Here is a 25881-nt window from a genome sequence, read left to right as displayed (position 1 = left end):
ACTGAACTTGTTTCTAAGTGTGTATGCAGATTTGGAAACAGTGGTTTTAAGAATCTGCGTGCAACTGAGTTAACATCCTGGCAAATCAAGGTGGGTTTTTTTTTTTTGTCCGTGACAGGCTTCTGTGAGTTGTTGGTCTGTCTGGGCTATTTTGAGGCTGGGAGACAATTAAAATGAAACAATTAAGAACCATCTAATTAATGGAAAACTTGTACATCATCTTCCCTACCAAACCATAGCTGATTAATGAAATGCTGCATGGAGTTTTCCCTAACAATTTATAGATCCAAAGCTCTGCAGCAAACTGTGTAACAGGAAGGATTCTTGCATATGGTGCTAAAAACACATTCTGCTGACCCTGACATTTACTGAGAAGTCCAAAAGAGTTCAGTAACACTCATTACCAAGTAAATGCACTGACAATTGTAACCTGAGAGGAATAAATAGTATTCATCCTCAATAACTAAATGCCTTTCCAGCTGGTCTCATGGAAAACTCAAAATCTTTCTAGATGGGGATAGAAGGCATATTGCTTGCACTTCCTAGTTTTGTTGTTTTTTGTTTACTTGCACTTGCCATAAAAATGATATTCCTGTCTTTGCACACTAGAATGAGCAGGGCAGCCTTGTATGCAGCAGATATTTGTTAAAAAGTATAATTATGTAGGCAAGACATGTGTGCTGAACAGATAGACTGAACAAGCTTGGAAAGGTGGGGGAAGAGGAAGAAGCAAAGCCCAAATATTTTTCTTTAATGGAAGGGAAAGCTCCACATCGGTATCGGGAAGTGATGGTCTGGTGTCTGGAGGCAGTGATGGGATAGATGAGGGTCAATAAACTGAGGGTCAATTTCAGTAAGGCAGAGAAGCTTTAGGTAGATGGTTACTCTGTCCAGGAATTAGGGAAACTGCCTGTTCTGGTTGGGGTAGCACTTTCACTAAGGAAACAGATGCATAGGCCTGTGTGTCTGTTCCTCTATTCCTAGTTGTCACTTGAGGCCTAGGTGGCCTCAGTGATGAAGAAGAACCTACAGCTGGTGAATAATGCCACTGACAGATTGTCATGAGGAGAAGCAAGGCAGGATCAAGTGTTACTGATCTGTAAAATACTTCCTGTGAGCTATTGGGCCCAATTCAAGCCCTGAATGCCCTAATCACCTGGGATCTTTGTACTTAAAATAGCACCTTCCGTAGTACCTACTGGCCTGTGCATCAACATCAGTGGGGGAGGCCCTGCTTGTGAGTAGATTTTTCCCATCTCAGGGAATTGGAGACAGCCTGTTCTGGATGAGGAGAGGCCCTGTATGTAGTTCCCCCTCCCCCAGCTGATCTGGCCCATGAGGCAGTGGTATGAAGGCGAGTCTTCTTGGTGCCAGTGCTGTGGCTTATTTATTTATTTATTAAATTTGTATCCCACCCTTGGAGGAATTCCCTCCCTGTGGAGATCTAATTCCTCCCCAGCCCTCCATGTGATTGTCATTTAGGCAACAAGTTAAACATTTATTTGTTCAGGCCTTTGGTCTGCAGCTACGGTGGAATTTTATCGTCTCATGAGTGCTGTCTGCTGCATTGTGTTGTATTGTTGATGTTGTTTTTAATTATTGTTTTATGCTGACAGTGAAGACAGAATCCTCACTGGCCATTTTTCAAAAAACTAAAGCTGATCTCTATCTCACACTATTGCTCAGTTTTCTGCTGAGCCCTAAATACATATTAGTAGGTGCTGATTCGCACATACACATTTGTAAAGAGCCATTACAGTGAATTATAATGCATCCAGATAATTTGCTGGCGAGATCATCTTGCCGCTTCCCTTGGAGAAGAGACAGACATTGAGGTCAGGAATACCGGACATGTGTTCATGTCTCTTTTTGATCCTGGTTGGCCTTTGACAATTATATATTGTTAAATATCTTGGTGTCAGTTTCCAATGTGTCAGTGTAACTAGTGGCCTATATCAATGGATTGCTACATAAGGAACAGCTCTGTTGTAAATTGACCAAGGGTTCATCCAGCTCAGTAGACTCAACACTGATTGCCAGAGACTTTCTGGCAGTGGTCTTTCCCAGCATGGCTACCTTAGGGTACATTGATTGAATACGGGAATAAATGTGAAGACATGAAATGTATTGATTGGATTTAGGGATGAATGATGAAATGGCTATGGGTGTCTCTGGTAATGGCACGTAGTAGTAAGGGATGGACTTGGGTCCTTATCTTTGTCTCAGAAGCTAAAAAGGCTAAGTCTCTACTCCTTGATCTCCGTATGGTCTTGCCAAAGGGATTAGTGGTCCAGTATAGAGCTAGGCACTTCTATTCCATCCATATTTCCTAGAGCAATCTAGCTCATGTTCTAAACCTCTTGCCCTTAAATTATACCCCAAATTTGAAGCATTTGAAGATATCTACTGCAAAGAGTCTTCCAGTGAAGCAAGTATTGATAGTGAAGTAGAATTTCATCTATACAGTCAAGTCCATTATGCACAAGGCAGTGAGGATGTCAATGGAGAAGAAAATGAAGCAGTTGGATCTGAGGAGAAGCAGAGCTTAGTTAGTAAACAGGATAAAAACAACAACTTTATTATAATTTCAGATAGTGATGTCACTCGTATTCCGGATAGTCCAGATATCATCACCTTGTCCAATACCCCTGATGAAGATAGCATCTACAAAAGCAAACTCCAGAAGCTAACAACACCAGAGTCTCCAGTGCCAGGAAGAACATACAATCTTACTGAGTTCATCTCACCAAAATCTGCTAGAGATTCTTCTGAGATTACCCTGAATTCAAAGAGACGGACAACAGAAATGTCAAGAGTGAAGACGATGAAAAGTTGATCTCTTTTCATGGTGATGGTGTTCGCATGATCCACAAGATCTTAGTAATAGAGGATAGCTCTAGTGATGAGAATGTAGATGCGGCAAGCATAGCCTCTGAAATGATAACGTGGAGAGCTGGATTCTGTTGGGAGGCGCCAGAGATGACAAAGATGACAGTATCCTCTTAAGCCTTGAGGGCTGTGGAACGTCAGCCAGTGAAAATCTCCATTTGAGAAAGCAATCATGCAACTACTGAAAGGAAAATATGAGAATATTTTCCCCATACTTTCATGTTTGAAATTAATCTGAACAATACCACTCTTGCAACCTGAGAAATTCTACACAGACACTAGGAAACCTTTCAGTGATCCTGATAGAGTTCTGTAGTAGAAAGTTAGTAATGGTATTGATGTAGAGCATCGTCAAAAAGAATTTTGTACACCTGTTATTGTCCAGAATGTTCTGACTAGAGGCTCCAAGCTGGAATACTGGAATTTCTGTATTCCTGGGACAGTTGTCAGGGACAGTCGCCTCAGGTAAGTTGATTTTTGGATGCCTGATGTTACTCTTGTCCCAAAAGAAAGTTATGAGTGTGATCATGAGTAATAAGTGCGTTAACAGCAACAACAGGTGTTTTTCTTCAAATGTGAAGACTGTGTACATATAAAACTGTCTAATAACTGAGGTCTGGTAATCTTCAGGAGAGAACTACTTATTATTATAACTATCTGGAAAGATTTGTTTTTTAAAGATTTTATATTGTATGGCTTTGAATAATCAGTTTGCCAGGTTGTTTTGATGCCATCTTGTAATGAAAAGGTCTTGAAGGCCATACATTCAGAAATCAGTAATCATGTGACAGATGATCAGAAATCAGGCCATACATCAGAAATCAGTAAGCATGTGACAGATGTTTTTGTCATATCAAAAACTATTATTTAGGAATTAGGTTTCATTGCAAAACAAATGCCCAATGGAACCAGAAATCTTCAAGGATTGCCCTGAGAGGCAGCAAACTTAAGATGGCTACCATTCTGGAACCTGAGAATCTGGGGACGTCTGACGGGCATAGCAATTGTGCTTTCTTCAGAACCAGCAGAAAACCACAGGATGACTTGCTGTTTAGCTGAGTCATAAACTGTAAAAAGATGCTCGCAAGGCTGTTTTTTTAAGGCCGGCATGTGCTATTTGTATGATTTCCACCATCAATATCTAATGAAGGTTAACTATTTAATTTTTGCAAATTGTATTGTTTTTATTGCTTTACTGATGTATTACTGATGTTCTATTGATGTATTATTGATGTTTTATTGATGTATTTTTATATTGGTGCTCTTTTGTAAGCCACCTTGAGGGCCTTTTGGCCGAAAGGCGGGGTAGAAATCAAATCAAATCAAATTCACCATCCATGTTAGCTTAGCTGGAGTCTTCACTCTACCTCACAAATGGTATGGCCTTCAGTGTTATCAGGCTAAATAACCAACGTGAGAGCAAGATGGAAGGGCTGCCCCAATATATTTTGCTGCCTTAGGTGAAAGACAACATGGCACCTCCCCCTTCCATAGAATGTAGCTGACCAGACTGGATGTTGGGTTGTATTTCAACATTGATGACAGGACAATGTCCTTCACCACATTGAGAGCACAGGACAGACTGTCTGGCACACGCTTGCACACCTGCCTTTCACTCTATAGCTATTCCTCACATCCACCAGCATCTGTTGCCTGAGGTTTCTGCCTCACTCTGCCTAATGGTAGGGCCAGCCCTATAATCAGATCCATATTTTATAAGTGGTTAAAGCACACAGTTGTTTCTGTGCCACAGCTTTCAATCTAGGGTGCCTCTGCCACTCATTTCTCTTGTGTGTTTGAAGTACTTCTTATAATGGTATATGCCAAATATCTTTGGAGAGCTTCTGATGCAGTTTTACCTTTCTTCCCTTTATAATAAAAATATAGTTCAAAGTACTTCACATGCATTATAAGAACATGACACCCTGCTGGATCAGATCTTTGTCCAGTGTTCTGTTCTCATGCTGGTCAGCTAGATGCCTATAAGAAACCTACAAGCAGGACATGAGCACAACAGTACTTTCCCTATTTGTGTTCCCCAGCAACCGGTCTTCATAGACACACTGCCTCTGGTACTGGAGGAAATACAGCCATTAATATCCTTATCCTCCATGAATTTGTCTAAACCCCTTTTAAAGCCATCCAAGTTGGCAGCCATCACTACATCTTGGGGTAGCAAATTCCATAGATTTCTGTGTTGTATGAAGAAGTACTTCGTTCGGTCTGTCAGTTCTGAATCACCCACCATTCACTGGATGATCCCAGGTTCTAGTATTATGAGAGAGGGGAAAAACTCTACCCACTTTCTCTACACTGTGCACAATTATATATGCTTCTATCATGTTTCCTCCCTGAATCAACTACAAAGCCCCAAAAGATATAATTTCTCCAGCCCCTTGATCATTTCAGTTGCCCTTTCTGAAATCCATTTCTGACGTGTAGTAACCAAAACTGTGTACAGTAGTCCAGGATTGGTATAGCGGCATTATGAAATTGGCAGTTTTATTTTCAGTCCCTGTCCTAACCATTCCTAACATGGAACACCTTTTTCACAGCTGGGTCAAAATTTCATAGAGCTATCCACCATGACAAGGTTTTGTTCTTTGTCAGTCATTGCCAGTTCAGCTTCCATTTAATGTGCATGTGAAGTTAGGAGTTTTTGTCTCAACGTGCATAACTTTACTTGCTTACATTGAACTAAATTTACCATTTTAATGCCCATTGACCCAGTTTTGAAGGATCCTCTTGGAGCTTCTTGCAATCCCTTTTAGATTTTACCACTCTTGATAACTGTCACCAACAAACTATTTTTTCTTCCCCAAGATAGTACAAACTAGAAGGGATGATCTTCTTGGATTTTTATCCTTACAACAGCCCTGTAAGGTAGATCACTGTTATATTTGTCATGTAAGATGGAGAAGGGGAGATTGAGAGAAAGTGGTTTGCCTAAGGCCACCAAATCTTAATAATGGCAAGATTTGAACCAGAGACTTCATGCTTCAAAGCTCAGCCTCTTAGCTATTGTGCAATGCAAGTGAATGATTTGAGGGACACTTGTGCTGTTAGGCAGTGCAAGTGAGGAAATTGGGTCTTTAAAATAGAACTCTGACTGCTTGCTAGTTCTTCATGGGTGCTCTGATGACAGCTGAGGCAGAAGCCATCAGCCTCATCTGTCATCCAACACAGAAATGATGAGGCTGTAATGCTGACCTTGAATAATGTTTTGCCAAGTGAAGCATGCACAATAATGGGCACAGGACTGGACTCCAAATTTATGTAGTAGTGGGAGTTGCAGCTTTTCAGCAGTGCTGAAATGAATGGTGTCTTTTGTAATAAAATTTGAACATTCACTGCTTTTAACAAATACATTTAAACTTGCAACTTGGCAGACATCCACATGTCCTAAAAATTGCATCTTCAGCAAGTAGGGATGCACAGGTTGCTGTGCCAGAACAGCAGCACAACTTGTAACATAAGGCCAGCATTACTCCTGGAGATAAATAGGCATGAGTGTTTACAGTGAGTATGTGTGTCAATATCTGTTGAGATACAAATATGATTTTTTAGATACTTTAGTAGCCAAAATTCCATATAAGTTTCTAACACATTCCAATTAATCTCAATTAATTTGGAACTAGGTCTGTTATTCTGTGACTATAGCACATTAATTTGCTCCAGTCAGAGCAGAACTTGTTTACTCACCAGAGGATAAGTTGTGAGCAAAAGAAAGTGCCCCTAGGTAATAACAATCTCTTGGATGTTCTCTGTTGTGATAAAATTACCCTGCATGTAAAGGTTAACATGGGCATTATATTGGGGGTGGAGTGGAGAGGGTGATTGATCTGGGGGGTCTGATATGATAAACAAAGGAGCATAAAGGAATCCCTTCCAATATAGATGTGTGTGTTCAGGTTAGCTCTAAACCGACAACTGAACATTCTTAATAACTTCATATGGTCAGTTTCAGCCATGAAATAAAAACACAAAATACTTTTCACTGTCATAAATAGACTGATGAACAAGTCCATCACTGAACTTCAAAATTCAGGTAGCTTGAGGTAGTTTTGCATGGTCTTCAGTTGAATTCTTATTAAATACCAGCTTTTCCAAATCTTTTGGTTTCCAGATGTTTTGGACTATTACTCCTACCAGCATGGCCTTGCAGATTGGGGAAGGCTCATATATATTAAATGACTGTAATGCTCTCTAGTCATGTATGGTAATGTTGCCTTACCTCAATCTTTAACAACAATATCTTAATATTAATTTGTTTTCCATGTTTACTTTTAGCAAACTAACAAACTATTATCAGTTAATGAAAATCTGATTGTGGACTTCTTGAGCAAAGGAAAATTCAAAAATTGCTCATTTTATGTCTTGAATATGTCCCTATTTTATGCAACTGTTGTACCACTATTTAACTGTTATAAGGAGGAGGCTTTGGGTTGGAGACATACTTAGAAGCTGTGCCCATCCAGGAGGACTATAAATCTTGCAACAGTGAATCCTGTTTACTTGCTTTTCACAACATTGTAAAGTTGCATTCTGCTTTGTGGATCTTCCTATATTCTCAAACGTCCTGAGAATGCATGGCATATGCTGACTAGCCTGCAGCATTCAAAGCCATACAAATCCTTCCATCAGTAAGTGAAAGGTATGCATGAGTAATGCATTCTTGGAGGTTTTTTTATATGCTCATGGAGATGTGGGAATGATATTTCTGTGTCTCCAAAACACCATACAACACATAGCAAGCTACAGTGCCTTGCAAAAGTAATCAGACCCCTGACCAATACTCTCATATTACTGAATTACAAATGGCACATTGTAATTTCATTCTGTATGATAATTTTATTTTGAAACACTGAAGCTCAAAATCAATTATTGTAAGGTGACCTTGGTTTTATGTTGGGAAATGTTTGTAAGAAACATAAACTAAAACATGTTGCTTGCGTCAATATTCACCCTCTGTGCTGTGGAAGCTCCCAGTTTACACAGATGAAAGAAATTGCCCTATTGAGGACACAATTACCTTACCATTGGCCTCCACCTGTGAACCATTAAAGTTGCTGTCACATTGTCAGGATAAAAACCCCACTGTTGCAGGATTATTGGTGAGGCTGTGGATCTGAAGAAAAATGAAGACCAAAGAGCATTCTGCAGAAGTGAGAGATAATGTAATTCAAATGCATAGATTAGGAAAAAGGTACAAAATAATATCCAATTGTTTGGATATCTCAGTGAGCACAGCTGGATCAATAATCAGGAAGTGGAAGCTGCATCACACCACCCAGGCACTGCCATGAAAAGGCCGTCCCTCAAAAATCAGTGCTTGAACAAGAAGGAGACTTGTGAGAGAAGCCATAGAGAGGCCAACAATCACTTGGAAGGAACTACAGAGTTCAGTGGCTGGGAGTGGAGTACTGGTGCACCAGTCATCCGTATCAGGAGCTCTGCATAACACTGGCCTGTATGGGAGGGTGGCAAGAAAGAAGCCATTACTCAAAAAGTACCATCTGAAAGCATGTCTGGAGTTTGCCAGAAAACATGAGTGCCCCAGCTGCGATGTGGGAAATGCTTTTCTGGTCAAATGAGACCAAGTTAGAGCTTTTGGGCCAAACCTAAAAGCGCTATGTGTGGCGCAAACCTAACACTGCCCATGCCTCAAGACACACCATCCCTACAGTGAAGTATGGTCGTGGCAGCATCATGCTGTGGGGATGCTTCTCATCAGAGACTGGGCATCTTGTTAAAATGGAAGGAAGAATGGATAGGGCAAAATACAGGGAAATACTGCAAGAGAACCTGCTTCAGTCCATTAAAAAACTGAAGCTTGGGAGGAAATTCCCCTTTCAGCAGGACAGTGATCCCAAGCACAAGGCCAAAGCAACATTGGAGTGGCTCAAGAACAAAAAGGTGAATGTCCTACAGTGGCCCAGTCAAAGTTCTGATCTCAATCCCATTGAGAATCTGTGGTGCTCTTTGAAAATTGCGGCCCACAAGGGATGTCCAACCAACCTGAATGACCTGGAGTGAACCTGCTAAGAAGAATGGGCCAAAATCCCTCTGACACTGTGTGCAAAGCTGGCACATACCTACCCCAAAAGACTTAAAGCTGTTATTGCAGCGAAAGGTGGCTCTACCAAATACTAATGTGTGGGGGTTGAATACTTATGCATACAACATGTTTCAGTTTTTCATGTTTTTTACAAACATTTCGCAACATAAAACCAATGTCACCTTACAATAATTGATTTTGAGCTTCAGTGTTTCAAAATAAAATGTCATCCATAACGAAATTACGATGTGCCATTTGTAATTCAGTAATATGAGAGCATTGGTCAGGGGTCTGATTACTTTTACAAGGCACTGTAGGTGACCTTTTACATGTTTTAATGAAAATAGAGGACTTCCAACACTAGGTTACTGAAGAAACAGTTCCTTGTTTGTTTAGTTGTCCTCTTGCCATTTTGTTGTTCCATGGCATGGTCACATGGTGAGTTTTGTGAATGCATTGGCGCATCTGAGGCCCCAATTTTGAATGGAGCTCCAAGAAATCACTCCCAAATCTTAGGAAAACTTCATCCAGTGCAGTGCTAGGAATTACATTTTAGAAATGTTGTTTGAGAAGCCCTTCTATATATGTGGAAGAAACTACATGTGCCGAAGGAGTTTTTTGGGTTCCAGCCATGTGCAAGAAGCTTCATATCTGGAAAGAAAATTTGAATGAACTCTTATTTGGTCACCCATGTAACTAGTGAAAGCTCCATCCAAAACATTTATTTCATGATAGATGCTGTATTATGCCTTCTACTTGCTTGTTTAGTACTATTAACCATGTAACTATACAGTCAACATTAACAGACAATATCCTGCTTAGCTGAAGTAATATTCTTTTACTAGATTTGCCTTTTGGCATTTATTAACAGTAAATCAGCTTGCAAAAATAGCTGTGAAATAACATCTGACAAATAACAATGAAAATCCTAGATAAATAACATCACACCTTGGACAGATAACTATTACTGTTATATCCTGTGGTGTTCAATGTAGGGCTAATGTAGGGCTAATTGGAGCCAGGGTTTACCATCCCTCATTTTAATAATAGTATGTAACATTTGTAGAGTACTTTCAACTTTTCAGGGCACTTTGTATGCATTATCTGGTTGTAATCGTTACAGCAAGCTTATAAGTAAATCATTATTATCCCCTATACTGCAGATGGGGGGACTGAGATGGAGAGAGTGGTTTTCTTAAGCCTACTAGTGAGTTTATGGCAGAGATGAGTTTTAATCCACAACTTCCTGATTTGCAGTCCATTCTCTTGGCCACTATGCTGTACCAGCTCTGGTGTTTAATACAAGTATCAGCCCTGGGTCCTATGAAATAAGATGACTAGATCTGAGCATATTCCCTTCACCACCAAGTAACTCATAACCACAGCTCTTATGATCTAGATTAAAACTAGATTCCAGGCCAGAGAATATGGCTTCCAATCAGGATTGAGTCCTGTTCTTTTTTTAAAATAGTGCTAAAAAGGTATTTATAAAACTAAAATGGTAAGCTAGGGCCTGAGGAAGAATAGCTGCTGTGGTGAAAAATCTAGATTAGAAGAGCAAAATATCTGACATGTCTTGGGGGAAAAAGGGATTTAATGTATCAGTGTGCACATTTAAATTAACAATGGTTACAGATTTTGCCATATTCTGGGATATTTAAAAAATAACTTTGAAAAAGAAATGTTTCCTTTAAAATGCAATTATATGCATTTTTATGTCTTAAAATCATTGTTCCGCACCAATTATTCAAATATGCAATTTCATGTAAATCTTGTGTCTACTTGATCCTAGAAGGTTTTTTTTAATCTTACCATCTAGTCTCAACTTGGGAATGCTGCTCTTCAGAATTTTAAACATGAACTATCATGGGAGACCTTGAGCAATAAGCAAATAATGTTTTTGTTTTAGGATTAGACAGTCGGCAGTCAAAATCATGACATATTCATCTCCTACTAAAGCAGGCTTTTATCCTACTGTATTCCTAAGAGACCCACCCACTGGATACCTGAAAGATCTTCTGGATCAATGTGTCCTGCACATATTGGGCTCTCTTTGTTTTATAATGAGGTATGAAAAAAACACTATACTATACTCTTTCTGGTTTGCCTCACCAATAAACCCATGGCTTTGTCGCCACTGAAATCTCATTTTTCATCTAAGTGTCAACAAGAATGTAGGTCCTGCTCCTGCTGGGAGGCCAATTTATGTAATACTGTGCTGCTGTTTCATTACTCTGATATTGGTTGTTTTTGTGTGGTTTTATTTTATGATATTAAATGTACATTGCACTTATTTTAATTGTGATATTTTTGTAACCTGACCTGCAACCATTTAGGGAAGGGCAGGCTGTAAGTACAATAAATAAAGCCCGTGTCACACTGTGAAGCAGCGAGACATGGCGGTCTCTTGACATGGTTGCCTCTGAGGGCCCTCTCTGGCATTGTGGAGCCCGGTTTTCCTCGTGGGACACCAGTGAGCTAAGGGCAATGAAACAGGCTGGACGACGGCTAGAGCAGAAGACGTGCTATGAGGCTCATCGGGCACGAACAAAACATCATAACTGTGCCTACTGTGTGGCGGTGAGGGCAGCGAAGAAGGCCCACTTCTCTGCCACCATCGCATCCTCAAGTAGCTGTCCAGTGGAGCTTTTCCATATTGTCAGGGGTCTGTTGACATCAACTCCAGGAAATGGAGTTTTAGACCCTTCAGAGGCCCTCTGTGAATTGTTTGCAAGGCACTTTGAGGATAAAGTTGCTCACCTCTGCAGCAATCTTGATGCCCCATCCACATCTACTGTAGTCCTCTGAAAGGCATCCAATGCAATGTCTGCTGCAACTTCTTGGGAACGGTTTCTGTTGATGTGGCCTGACGACGTGGAAACGTGGTTGCGATGATATGGCCAGCAACATGTCCTCTCAACCCTTGCCTTGCTTGGCTTATTAAAGCTTGCCAAGGGGGCTTGACTGAATGGATCCAGGGTGTGGTCAGTGCATCATTGTGGGAGGGAGTGGTTCCAGCTGCTCTGAAAGAGGCAGTGATCTGACCACTCTGGAAAACGCTCTCCCTGGGCCCACTGGTTTGCAAATACCCCCTTCTTAGGGAAGGTGATTGAGAGGGTTGTGTTGCAGCAATTGCAAGTACTCTTGGATGAAACAGATTATCATTCCAGTCTGGGTTAAGGCCTGGTTATGGGACATAATCGGCCTTGGTTGCCCTTATGGATGAACGGGGAGTGCGACCCTGTTATTCTTACTTGATCTCTCAGCAACTTTTGATACCCTTCTGGGCCGACTTGGTGAGATGGGTACTGGAGGCACTGACCACTCTTGTCTATGCACTGCTAACCTCCAGGCTGGATTACTGTAATCCGCTCTATGTGGTCCTGCCCTTGAGGCTGAGCGAGAAGCTGCAGCTGGTGCAAAATGCAGTGGCATGACTGTTCACTGGGGCAGGGTATCACCAACATGTCATCCCAATGCTGAAAGAATTGTACTGGTTACCTTTTAGCTACCGGGCTAAGTTCAAGATTTTCATTTTGGTGTACAAAGCCCTATACAGCTTGGGACCAGGATACCTGAAATACTTTGTTATCCCTTATATACCCAATCGATAGCTGATCTGGCATGTATAACTGAGACCTGGGTGGGTGAGCAGGGAGGAGTCAGTCTCTTCCAGCTATGCCCGCCAGGGTACCTGGTTCAGCATCAGGGTAGACCTGAGGGTCGGGGAGGGGGGTTGCTATGGTCTATAGGAGCTCCATCTCCCTCTGCAAGCACCCTGTCCATGTCACTTCTGATCTGGAGTGTTTGCACCTTATGTTGGGTTAGTGGGACAGACTGGGGATTCTGCTAGTGTACCAACCACCTCGCTGCCCAACAGACTCCCTAGCTGAGCTGATGGAAGTGGTCTTGGGTGTACTGTTGAGATCCCCCAGACTGTTGGTTCTGGGGGATGTCAACATCCATGCCGAGGCCACCTTATCCGGGGTGGCTCAGGATTTCATGGTTTCCATGACAACCATGGGACTGTCCCAATATGCCATTGGCTCAACACAAGTAGCAGGGCATACTCTAGACTTGGTTTTTGCAACTGGACATGGAGTTGGTGATCTGAATGTGGGGAGCCTTACATCAGTCCCTCTGTCATGACAGATCACTGCTTGCTGAAGTTTAGACTTAACAACGGCTTTTCCCCTCTGCAAGGGTGGATTTATTAAGTTGGTCTGCCCCCAGAGACTAATGGATCCGGATGGTTTCCAAAGGGCTCTGGGGAGTTTTCTGGCTGATAGGGCTGGTCTTGTCGAAACCCTGGTTGAACTGTGGAATACAGAAATGACCCAGGCGGTTGACATGATTGCTCCTGAGCACCCTCTCCTGTGTAGAGCTCGTACAGCTCCATGGTATACCCCAGAGCTGAGAGCGATGAAACAATATTGGAGACTACTTGAGTGCAGATGGAGATGAACTCTTCGTGGATGCAATTATACACTGGTAAGTGCCTATGGTAAGCTGTATTTAGGAGCAGTGAGGGAAGCAAAAAACCAATATTTTGCTGCCACTATCAAATCATCAATCTGTCACCCAGTAGAGCTCTTCAGAATTGTCTGGAGGCTATTACATGCTGGCCCCAAGGACATGGTAGAACCATCTGAGGCCTGCTGTAATGAATTTGCTAGGCACTTCCAGGATAAAACCTTTAGCATCCTCCAGGACTCAGACTCCTTTGTTATAGCAGGTGAATCAAGCGGGGTATCCAGAGCACAGCCTTGTCCTGATTTCTTGGATGAGTTTCAGTTGGTACAGCTTGAGGACATTGACAAGGTGTTTGGACAGGTTTGTGCAACCACTTCTGTGCTGGATCCTTGCCTTTCTTGGCTAATAAAAGCTAGCAGGGATGGAACAGCCGGCTGGGCCAGGGAAGTGATTCATGCCTCTCTGCAAGAGGGGGTGGTCCCTGGCTGCCTGAAAGAGGTGGTAGTGAGGCTACTCCTGAAGAGACCCTCCCTGGACCCAGAAAATCTTCATAACTATAGGCCGGTAGCAAATGTTCCATTCCTGGGCAAGGTCCTTGAACGAGTGGTGGCAGGCCAGTTCCAGACCCTCTTGGATGAGACTGATTATCTGGATCCATTTCAGTCAGGTTTCAGGCCTGGTATTGGCACGGAAACAGCCTTGGTCGCCCTGTATGATGACCTCTGTCAGGAGAGAGACAGGGGGAGTGTGACTCTGTTGATTCTCCTTGATCTCTCAGCGGCTTTCGATACCATCGACATTGGTATCCTTCTGGGACAACTGGCTGAGTTGGGAGTGGGAGGGACTGCATGGCTGTGGTTCCGCTCCTACTTGGCGGGTCAGCTCCAGAAGGTGGTGCTTGGGGAACATTACTCGGCACCCTGGACCCTCCAATATGGGGTTCCTCAGGGGTCAGTTCTGTCCCCCATGCTGTTCAACATTTACATGAAACCGTTGGGTGCGGTCATCCGGAGCTTTGGAGTGCGTTGCCATCAGTATGCCGATGACACACAGCTCTATTTCTCCTTTTCATCTTCTTCAGGTGATGCTGTCAGTGTGCTGAACCAGTGCCTGGCTGTGACAATGGACTGGATGAGGGTTAATAAACTTAGGCTCCATCCAGACAAGACTGAGATGCTGCTAGTGGGTGGTTCTTCTGACCGGATGGTGGATGTCCAACCTGTCCTGGATGGGGTTGCACTCCCCCTGAAGGAGCAGGTTCGTAGCTTGGGCGTTCTTCTAGAACAATCTCTGTCACTTGAGACTCAGGTAGCCTCGGTGGCACGGAGTGCCTTCTACCAACTTCGGTTGGTGGCCCAGCTGGACAGGGATAACCTGGCTTCAGTTGTCCATGCTCTGGTAACCTCCAAGTCAGATTACTGCAATGCGCTCTATGTGGGGCTGCCTTTGAAGACGGTTCGGAAACTGCAGCTTGTGCAAAATGCAGTGGCCAGATTGGTAGCCGGGACCAGACGGTTTGAACATATAAAACCGATTCTGTCCCGCTTGCATTGGCTGCCTGTATGTTTCCGAGCTCGATTCATTGTGCTGGTTTTAACCTATAAAGCCTCACATGGCTTGGGACCACAATACCTGATGAAACACCTCTCTTGACACGAACCCACCCGTACACTCTGCTCAACATCAAAGGCCCTTCTCTAGGTGCCTACTCTGAGGGAAGCTGGGAGTCTGGCAACAAGGGAGAGGGCCTTCTCAGTGGTGGCCCCCAAATTATGAAATGATCTGTTTGATGAGGTGCGCCTGGCGCCAACACTGTTATCCTTTCAGCGCCAGGTGAAGATTTTCCTCTTCTTCAGGCATTTTAGCATGTGTTTTTAAATTGCTTTTTTAAAATGTGTTTTTAAATTTGTATATTTATTTTTGATGTTTTAATTGTTGTATACCGCCCAGAGAGCTTCGGCTATGGGATGGTATATAAATGAAATAAATAAATAATAAATAAATAAAAACCAAAATGAATACGGGAAACTAGAGCTTCGGCTATGGAGCAGTATACAAATGCAATCAATCAGTCAGTCAACCAATCAGTCAGTCAATCAATCAATCAATCAATCAATGAAATCTTTTATTAAAAATAACAAGTTTACAATAATAATACCTTCTGCTGGGGCAAACAGCTAGTATCCCAGAGAAGAAACAAAAAAGTGTGCATGCTCCTTCTAATATCTCACATATATGTTTAGAAATGGATTGTGTTCTTGCTGAAAGGCAAAGCAGTCCTAGTGGTATTAATAATCTGTATTATAAACTAGGAGGCCCACTCAGTGCATACATAGAATAAAATGGTGGCCCAGTAAGCAGTGTGCTCTATCCTAAGCATTTATGTTTTGGACAGCAAGATCTTAAATTTGAAAAAAAAAATTAATTTTTTTAAAAAAAAAATTAATTTGTGTTTTTAAATTTTTTGTGTTTTAAAATTTGTATATTTGTTTTTAATGTTATTAATTGCTGTAAACCACCCAGAGAGCTTCGGCTATGGGACGGTATATAAATGTAATAAATAAATAAATAAAAACCAAAATGAATACGAGAAACTATTTGACCTATAAACCAATAATCTTTGTTCTGCTGTTAGAAGAAATAAATATCAAGAATGCAAACCAACCCTCATCACTGACTACAATCCATTTTGTTTCTATCCCTCTATTAGATAATTGGTCCAATGTGACCATATTAAAATAATGAGAATCTTTGTTTATAGTCACCAACACAACTGGTTATTTTCTGCACCTAAAATAGTTAAAAGTGGTATGGAATTCAGTCGAAGGCAGTCTGAGCTCTAAACTTCCATAGACATTTTCTCAGGTACCCAACTGTTGATGGTAGATCAAGTTCTCTGTGGGAGAGTTCATCATTGTGCTGTGGTTTACTTAGAATACTTTTGCAAATGTCTTGGAGCATTCAGTATGTTCCCCAACACTGAGACTATTTGAAAAATACCTCCTCTTGAAGCTATTGGAATAGAAACTATAGTCACTTCTTGGTGGGAACTAACTGCTGTCAATATACCTGCCATACCAAGACTTACCGTCTGCTAATTGATAAAATACCAGGTTCAGTTGGCTTGTCTATTGCACATAAATGTGCATGTGTTTTCACTTCCTAACTTCTCTGGATGGAAAAACAGCTTGAGTTCATATAAAATGTAAAGCAGGAGTTTTCACAGGAGCGTGGAACGGGCATGCATAGCTGGAATATTTCTCAAGTAATCTGAGCAACACTCCTTGGGTAAAACCAGAACCTTTCTCTGCCCTGACTCTGGTGTGTGCACACTGTATTTGAAAGCTTTTATGATGCACAAAAGCAGCTGTTTTGGAGCTGGATTGGCACCAGACTTTTTTTTAAAACCCATTTTAACTAGATATGCAACAAATTGCTTTCATCTGTGTTAGAAGATTTGGTGGAGTTGAGTATTGGGACTGATACAGTTCATCCACATTTAAAAATGCAGATAAACCCCAGCAGAATATTAATTACAGCACCTGGCTGTTGTTTAAACAGATCTGTTTCCTTGTAGCATAGCTGTAGCTTGTAGTGTATTAAAAAGTAGTGTGTGTATTAAGATAGTAAAAGGTAGAATGTGTATTAACAAACAAGTTCCTAGGGTTTCATTACTACTTACATTTTATGGTGAGGTGTGTTAAATGTATTTTTTAAAAAAAATCCTGGCAATTTTATTTATTATTAAATTTATTAAATTTATTTAATATTTTAATATTATAATATTTAATATTTTTATATCTGTTAATAGTTTGTATTTGTATCTAATGTTTTAACAGACAGTCATACGACACACCTTTTATAATTGGATGATTAGTTGGTTTCTTAGCTGCTTTTAAATTGTTTGTAAGTGTTTTATTTTTTATGTACACCGCCCAGAGAGCTTGCTATGGGCGGTATAAAAGTTCAATCAATCAAATAAATAAATAAATAAAATACATCCTGCCCTTCCTCCCAGAAGGAGCCCAGGGTGGCAATTTTCATCTAAACTTTAAAATGGAGAGGGTCTTAATTGGATTTTATAAGTCAAAACAGATACATAGTTACACAATATCAAGATTCTTTTTAAAGGCAGTAGTAACTTTTTAATTAGTGACTTTTCTTGTTTGCCCATAGCTAAGGAGCATAATCTTTTCACTACATACTTTTGTTTCTTCATTATGATTCAGGTTTTGGGTCACCCTTTGGTCAGCCTAGCCAAGATTGGGTGTTTTTTTCCCTATCACTGCTAATCTAAAGCTAACTGCAGCAATGACAAAAGGCTTCAAAGGTATGCCCTCCTTTATTCTATAGACATTTTCAAATGTTCAAATGTGATGCAACCACCTGTGCAGAACATATGGATGTGTAGCTTGCACCTGGGCAGGCCTTCTGGATCAACACACAATCTTCACAGAAAAAGGCTTTGATCCAGTGGCATGGATACCACGATGATTGGAAGTCTTTTATCTCCTGCAGCCTTCATCCGCCTTCACAGCCGTTGTAATGTATACATTGTTATCCTCCGCCTGTTCTGCCATTGAGGACTTTCTTGGATCGTTCTTTGTCTGGTTCCTCTCCCTTGACCTTACCACCATGGGTGACCCTGCCATGGGATCACCATGGGATGACTCCCAACGGCATCACTCACAGGGTTCATTGGAACACGCAAGCCCACTCACCACTACAAGGTGATGATCCAATGAATTGATCATCGTGCGCCAATCTCCCCACATAAAACAAATTCACGTACAGGCGTCTTCCAACCAAACCAAACCAAAAGTCCCATGGTGATCAGCAAATGGCGACGGGGGCAGGACTGTGAAATCCGGAAGCCCCTAGTCATGGACCCGCACATGGGCGGTGGATACAGACTCAGTCATCCTGGCTCAAGGGCTGAGGCAGTTGAGTAGTTCGGCAGCTATATCCATGACTGAGCAGTCCTATTTAGGATCCACTCTGCTCACCCCGTATGGGAAGGGGGCTAGAAAAGATGCCCTAAACATAGTCTGCCTCATCATCCAGTGGGGTCACCACTTAGCGGTCACAAAAGACAATTGAACTTTGGAACATGGAATATACGAACATTGCTGGACAATACAGATAGTGAACGTCCTGAACGCAGGACTGCCATCATCGCGAGGGAGTTGAGACATTTTAATATTGCCCTAGCAGCATTCCAAGAAACTCAAAGAGCATGAGAAGGACAACTGAAGGAAAAGGGAGGTTATACCTACTTCTGGAAAGGACTGCCTGAACAAGAATGACGAATACATGGAGTAGGCTTTGCTATTAAAAATAATCTTGTGATGCTCTTGTCAGAAGTTCCTATTGGCGACTTCCCAGGAGGATCCCTCCGCCTGTGCAGCTCTGAGACGGGCTCCCGTCTTGGATGAAACTTTTTCAGTTTTAAATCCAGTCAGAAGGGTCTTTTTTGACTGGGGATAATTTCTTCCGGATAAGGAAGAAACGTGAGATTTCCCACACAGCTTTGTTGTGATTGTTGGAGACTGGAATTCATCAGAATTGTCTGTGAAAGAAGGTCTTCCAGCAGCTCGGACGGAGCGAGGATTTCTAGCTAAGCTCAGCTGAATAAGTGACCCGTGTTTTTTTTCTTTAAAGAAAGACGGACTAACAGGCAAGCATTCTCCTGTCTACGCTTTATTACTTTCTTATCTATACAGCTAAAGAGATTTGTCAAAGGAACAGCAATTAAGAAAACCTGGGTGAGCCAAAACTTTCCTTCTCTTTTACTCACGGAACTAAGGGGGAAGAAAATAAAAATAGCCTATCTTTTTTTTTATTGCAAAAAGCTGACATGGAAAATAGCATTATAAAGATTACAACGGATGAGGGGTTTCTGATTGGAAGAGAAAGGAAAAAACTTTTTGATTTATAAGACTTTTGTGTAACACATGTCTGGGACTATTTTTTCTGATCTACTTTTTTTTGACGAATCTGCTCATTCCTTCTGCTACTAGTTATTTGGACGCTGTGAACTAAAGCTGTTTTTGCACTTCTGGGCATATAAGAGATAAGGGCTGTCTAGAGTGTGACGTCAGTTGGTTTGAAAGATTAACTCCTTTGTAACTGGATAAAGAAATAAACTGCTCTTTGCTTGGGACATTGAAAATTGAAGGAGTTTTGTTCCTTTGGCTTTAAGAATGACAATTAAGAAGATCATGGATGTACAAGAAGGGACTTTATCTTTAGACATGTTTCAGAAAATAATGAATGGGATTAACTCAATAAAACAAGAACTGAGAAATAATAGTCAAGCGTTGAGAATTGAATTTGACAAAATGAGACAGGAGCTGAAAGAAATTCAGGATTCTATGAGAAAGGAGAATAAAGATAGATCTGGAAAACCAAAAAAGGATGAAAGAGAAATTAAAGGCAAGGTTCAACTATGGAGATTGGATTAAATATGGACATGGAAAAAGATTTGGATTTCCTGGCTGTGATGGATCCTGGAGATAAATATTACGGTTTGGAACTCAGCGCTGTCCCTGAAGGAATTGAAGAGATTGGAGATAAAGATATTATCGGTTCAAAAAAATTCCTGGACTGGAAGGATTTGATGGAACTTGAAATGGAGAAAGTTAACAGATTTAATCCCTGTTTTGTGTCAATGGAAAAATCTTCAAGAGATGTGCTAGTGTATCATGTAAAAAAGAGGAACAGAGATGCGGCTTTGCAACAATACTTCAGTGATACGTTCGGAATTGATGGCAAGAAAATATCTGTGATAAAGGAAATTCCTATCAGACTCTTATTATATGACTATGACAGCAAGATTATTGGGTGCGTAAAGATGGAAGATGGAAGATGGAACCAATATGGATAATGGAAGAAGAGCGATTTGAAATTACTGGACTTAGTAGACTTGATGAGTTGGATTAATTGACATGTTTATCTAGAAAAAAAAATTGATGGACATATATCTCAAGGATTGGAAACTTCTCTTTGACTTTTTGTGGAAGAATAAAATGATATGATGTTAATGAGATTTGAAACCAATTAAGATAACCGCTGGAGGAAGGTGATTTTATAATCTATTAAGAGACAGGGTTGTTATATATTATAGATTTATAGCTGAACTATGACAAATCGGAAGTCAATATTTTTATATATATTTTTTCTTTTCTTGTTGTGTTAGTTATTGATTTGTGTTTTTTCTTTTTGTATTGTTTTGGTTTTGAAAATTTGAATAAAAATTAATTGAAAAAAAAAAGAAGTTCCTATTGGCATTAATGAACGACTCTCAACTCTCCGGTTAAAACTTGCCCAAAACTAGCAGGCAACTCTTGTAAGTGCTTATGCACCAACATTAGATGCTGATGAAGACATCAAGGAAATTTTTTTATAACCAGCTGGACACCATCTTATCAGAGATACCTAAGGAGGATAAAATTATGCTCTTGGGCGATTTCAATGCAAGAGTTGGGCGTAATTTTGATTTATGGCCAGAAACGATTGGGAAAGAAGGAGTTGGCAATAGCAACCTGAATGGCATTCTACTCCTGACTAAGTGTGCAGAGCATAATCTTCTTATTACAAACACACTCTTTTGCCAGAAAAATAAATTTAAAACATCATGGAAGCACCCTCGGTCAAAACACAGGCATCTCCTGTATTACGAAATTGTCTGTGCCAGAAGTCGTCATGAAGTACTCCTCACTAGGGCCATGACGAGTGCTGATGACTGCTGGATAGATCACCGATTAATTACGTAATTGTCCATGCCACAGATCATCATGATGTACTCCTCACCAGGGCCATACCGAGTGCTGATGACTGCTGGACAGATCACCGATTAATTCGATCCACTATGGCCATTAATATTGTTCCTCAACATAGGCTCCAAGGAAGAAAACCAAGGCTTAAAATCAACATCCATGCCCTTCAAGATCCTATTAAGCGAGCCTGCTTTCAAACAACTCTCAAGAAACATCTACCGACGGAACTCTCTGAAAATGTTGAGGAACACTGGATTAAACTGAAGACATCCATTATTGCAGCATGTGAACAAACTGTCAGATACCAAACTAAGAAACATCAGGATTGGTTTGATGAGAATGATAGTGAGATTGAAAACATCATCGACAAGAAAAGGAAAGCCTTCCAGATATGGCAGAAAGACATTAACTGTGCTGCTAAGAAAAAAATCTATGCCAGTGCAGAGGCTGAGGTCCAAAGAAGAACTAGAGAACTGAAGAACGCCTGGTGGATAAAGAATGCTCAAGAAATCCAATACTTTGCAGATGCTCACGATGCACAGGGCTTTTTTAATGCCACAAAGGCCATCTATGGACCAACAAATCACGGTACAAATCCCTTACGTTCAATGGATGATACCAAACTTCTTAAGGATAAAGAGTCTATTGCACTGCGCTGGAAAGAGCATTACCATGACATCCTTAATCGTAATTCTATTGTGGCTGGTGAGGTCTTCTCGCAAATTCCACAACAGCAAACTAGAGACGAGCTTGCAGTATCCCCTAATTTGGATGAAGTCAGTAAAGCCATAAATCAAATGAAGAACAACAAAGCTAGTGAACCTGATGGGATTCCTGCTGAAGTCTTTAAAGAAGGTGGGCCTGAATTTACACAACAACTTCATAAGCTCATCGAAAAAATCTGGAGGAGATCCTGGAAGACTTTAGGGATGCCATAATTATCACCCTTTTAAAGAAGGGTGATAGAACAGATTGTAGGAACTATCGAGGTATCTCTCTTCTTGCTACCGCAGGTAAAATCCTTGCAAGGATCCTTGCAAATTGACTCTTACCGATCTCAGAGGATGTCCTCCCAGCATCTCAAAATGGTTTCCACTCTTCCAGGGGGACAGTGGACATGATCTTCACTACACGACAGCTTCAAGAAAAAAGCCGGGAGCAGAACCGACCTTTATATATGGCATTTATTGATCTGACTAAGGCCTTTGATACTGTGAATTGAACCGCTCTGTGGACCATCCTTCTGAAAATTGGATGCCCTGATAAATTTGTGAATATTTTGCGACTCCTTCATGACAACATGACAGCAACAGTTTTGGATAACAATGGCTTTCAGAGTGATCCATTCTGAGTCGGATCAGGCGTAAAACAGGGATGCGTCATTGCTCCGACCTTATTTGCTATCTTCATTGCTATGATTCTACACCTTATTGAGGGGAAACTTCCTAGTGGTGTGGAAATCATATATCGAACAGATGGAAAGCTTTTTAATCTGAGTAGACTGAAAGCAAAAAGTAAGGTAATGTCAACCTCTGTCGTAGAACTTCAATATGCCGATGATAATGTGGTCTCCACACATTCAGAGAAAGATCTTCCAACTATCCTAAATGTCTTTGCAGAAGCATATGGAAAGCTTGGGCTCTCACTTAATATTAAAAAAACCAAAGTGCTTCATCAACAGGTGTGAACTAGTCCTCTGTAGCACCATCAATCCAGCTTAATGGTGTGACGCTGGAGAATGATCACTTCCCCTACCTTGGCAGCCATCTCTCTGTAAAAGCTGATATCGATGCTGAAATTCAACATTGTCTGAGCTCTACAAGTGCTGCATTCTCCCGAATGAAGCGTAGAGTGTTCAAGGATCGGGATATTCGCAGGAAAACCAAAATGCTTATTTACAAAGCCATTGTACTACCGACCTTATTGTATGCCTGTGAAACATGGACCATTTATAAACACCACTCCCAACTTCTTGAAAGATTCCACCAACGCTGCCTCCAGAAAATTCTGCAAATTACTTGGGAAGACAGACAGACTAATATTAGTGTTTTGGAAGAAGCAAAGACTACCAGTGTTGAAACAATGATCCTTCAGCATCCACTTCACTAGACTGGCCATGTTGTTCGAATGTCTGATCACCGTCTTCCAAAGCAGCTATTTTACTCCCAACTTAAGGATGGAAAATAGAATATTGTTGGACAGCAAAAGAGGTTTAAAGATGTTCTTAGAGCGAATCTAAAAAAATGTAACGTGAGCAACGAGAACTGGGAAGTCTTGCCCCATGAATGTCCCAAATGGAGGTCCGCTATTATCAAAGGTGCTATGGACTTCAAAGATGCATGAATAAAGGGCGAACGGGACAAATGAGCCAAGCGGAAGGCACGTCAAACAAATCCTCATTGCAACCATCTTCCACCTGGAAACCTATGTCCTCACTGTGGGAGGCTGTGTGGATCCAGAATTGGCCTCCACAGTCACTTACGGACCCACTGTTAAAGACCTTATCTTGGAAGACACTCTTACTCGGCCACGAGTGATCGCCAATGAATGAATTAATGAATGAGGCCCTCTGGACCATTTAGAACCCTATAAAATGACAGTTCTGCTCACATACTTTACAGACAGTTCAGATGTACATGTGGAGGTCAGGAGCAGGAGAGCAGGTACATTCCTTACCCATGCATCCTGTGTGTAGTGGCTGGCTAAAACAGGCTTTCATTTCACTTTCGCAGAATATAGAGTGGGAAATTTTTAGCTTTGTGGAGCATCAATTGGATTCTTGTTGTGCGTCGTGGGAGAAGATCTATTCCTTTCCCAATAGAAATGACCCTCATTTTCAGCAATAAGAGGAACATAAGCTAGCATCACAGTGGATAGGAGGGAAGAAGCTGGAAAGACTTACAATATAAGCACAGCCACAAGGAGACTGGAAGGTTTTACTTCTGTTTCCAGTTTACTTCAGTTTAATGTTCTGCCTGAACCTGGACAAACTGGTTTATCTTTTACTATGATGTATTGAAAAAAGCCAATTTCATGAACCATGATTTGAAATTGGCTTGTTCCAGCAAACCATAGTTAAGCCTAAGTACAATTCTTCCAGGTTTGGACATAACCCCAAACAGTGGTTACTTAAAATGGAATTGAAAGCTTCTGATTGCCTTCTTGCAGCCATCCTGGAGGAGGCGGCAACTGACGAGTTGCAGGCTTATTCATGTAACATTAAAGCAGAACTTTGCTCTATATCTGACTGGACCTATTGTTCTGAAATCCCAGGATTTATAGTTATACTTTAAAGAGGTGGTTGTGATCCTCCTCTTGAATAAACTCCCCTTGAACCCTCATGATTTCTCTTGCTATCAGTTGGTAGCAAATCTCCCTTTTGTGGCAAGGTTCTTGACCGAGTGTAGTTAAACTTCAGGTATCTTTGGTAGTACTGACTTTCTGGACCCATTTCATTCTGACTTACAACCTGGTTATGGAATGAAAATGATTTTGTTTCTGGTGGACGTTCTATGCCAGAGGTGTGATGGGGAATGCATCCTTGATTATTCTCTTAGAGTTCGCAGTGGTGTTCAGTATAATCAACCATAGTATCCTTCTGGATCACATGACTGGGATGACTGGAGGAACTGTTTCTCAGTGGCTCTGTTCCTAATTGGCAGGTAGATTCCAGAAGGTGATGTTGCAGGACCATGGTATTTGTTTTATGGTGTTTCACAGGGTTCCATTCAGTCCCCATGCTGCTCAGTATTGACATGAAACGGCTGTGAATGGTTGTCTGGAGTAGGATGCTATCACAATGTAGAAGATACGCAGCTTATCTCTTCTTTTCAGTGGAGCCAAGTGTAACTATAAATACATAACAGGTACATAGAGTCAGTAATGGGACCTAGCTTACTGACTTTTAATACAGATAAGACAGTTGTGCTGTTGGTCAGTAACTTGTCAGCCCAGGGAAGGGTTATTCAACCTGTTCTGAATGGGCTTATATTCCCCCTTAAGGATCAGGTCTGCTGCTTGGGAGTAATTCTAAATCTGCAATTGCTTCTGGGTGCACAGGTGGCATTCATAGCTCGTACTGTCTTTCACCAGTTCTGGCATGTACGCCAACTGCATCACTTCTTGGAGAGGTATGGTCCAGTTACAGTTATTCAGCCTCCAGTAACATCGTAAGGGATAGGGGAGAAATTAGTTTTGGTTCACATTTTAATTCTCATTTCCCGAAGCAATATGCAAAGTAAAATACAGCTATCCTTTGAAATGTGCACTTCTCTGAATTTTGCAATGAATTTTGCCAACCAAAACATATACAAAAATGCATCTAACTAGGGAAAAGTGTGTAAAAGAAATGTGTATTAGTGGAAGTAACATAGAAAAATGCATTAGGGCTTGCAAAACTATGTATCATAGGCAAAACTATGCATAAAAATGTTTGTCTTGGGAGAAGTGTGCTTGAAATGCTTACAAATTTTTGTGTAGATTTTTTTTTTAAAGAAACGCAAACTAAGGAAGAAATAGGGTGAACTGAATTTAAGATTGGCAAAATGAGGACCCCAAATTCACTGATTCTATCTTGACTGATATGTCAGGCATGGGGCAGTAAAGACTGGGCCAAAAAAGGAGGTTGCAGGTGCTTTGTGGCTATTTGCAAGCCTCGAAGATCAGCTGATCAGTATTGCTTGC

At 41.1% G+C, this 25881-nt stretch overlaps 1 protein-coding gene across 4 annotated transcripts in view; it reads left to right on the top strand.

The window, feature by feature from the left end:
* The window catches only part of MARCHF3 (membrane associated ring-CH-type finger 3), a 180840-nt gene that overhangs the window by 1844 nt on the left and 153115 nt on the right, over positions 1–25881 (top strand). Inside the window, exon 2 of one of the 4 annotated variants that reach the window (XM_061625255.1) lies at positions 2592–3354. The exons of the other annotated variants lie outside the window; for them this stretch is intronic. The gene's annotated coding sequence lies outside the window, so the exon portion shown is untranslated. The remainder of the gene's footprint in view (positions 1–2591; positions 3355–25881) is intronic. 4 annotated transcript variants of the gene reach the window in all.

This window comes from Rhineura floridana, chromosome 1, assembly GCF_030035675.1.
Source record: "Rhineura floridana isolate rRhiFlo1 chromosome 1, rRhiFlo1.hap2, whole genome shotgun sequence".
In the NCBI taxonomy this organism is placed as follows: Eukaryota; Metazoa; Chordata; class Lepidosauria; order Squamata; family Rhineuridae; genus Rhineura; species Rhineura floridana.
Note: the sequence above shows the minus strand (reverse complement) of the source record. Positions and strands in the feature narration are given on the sequence as shown.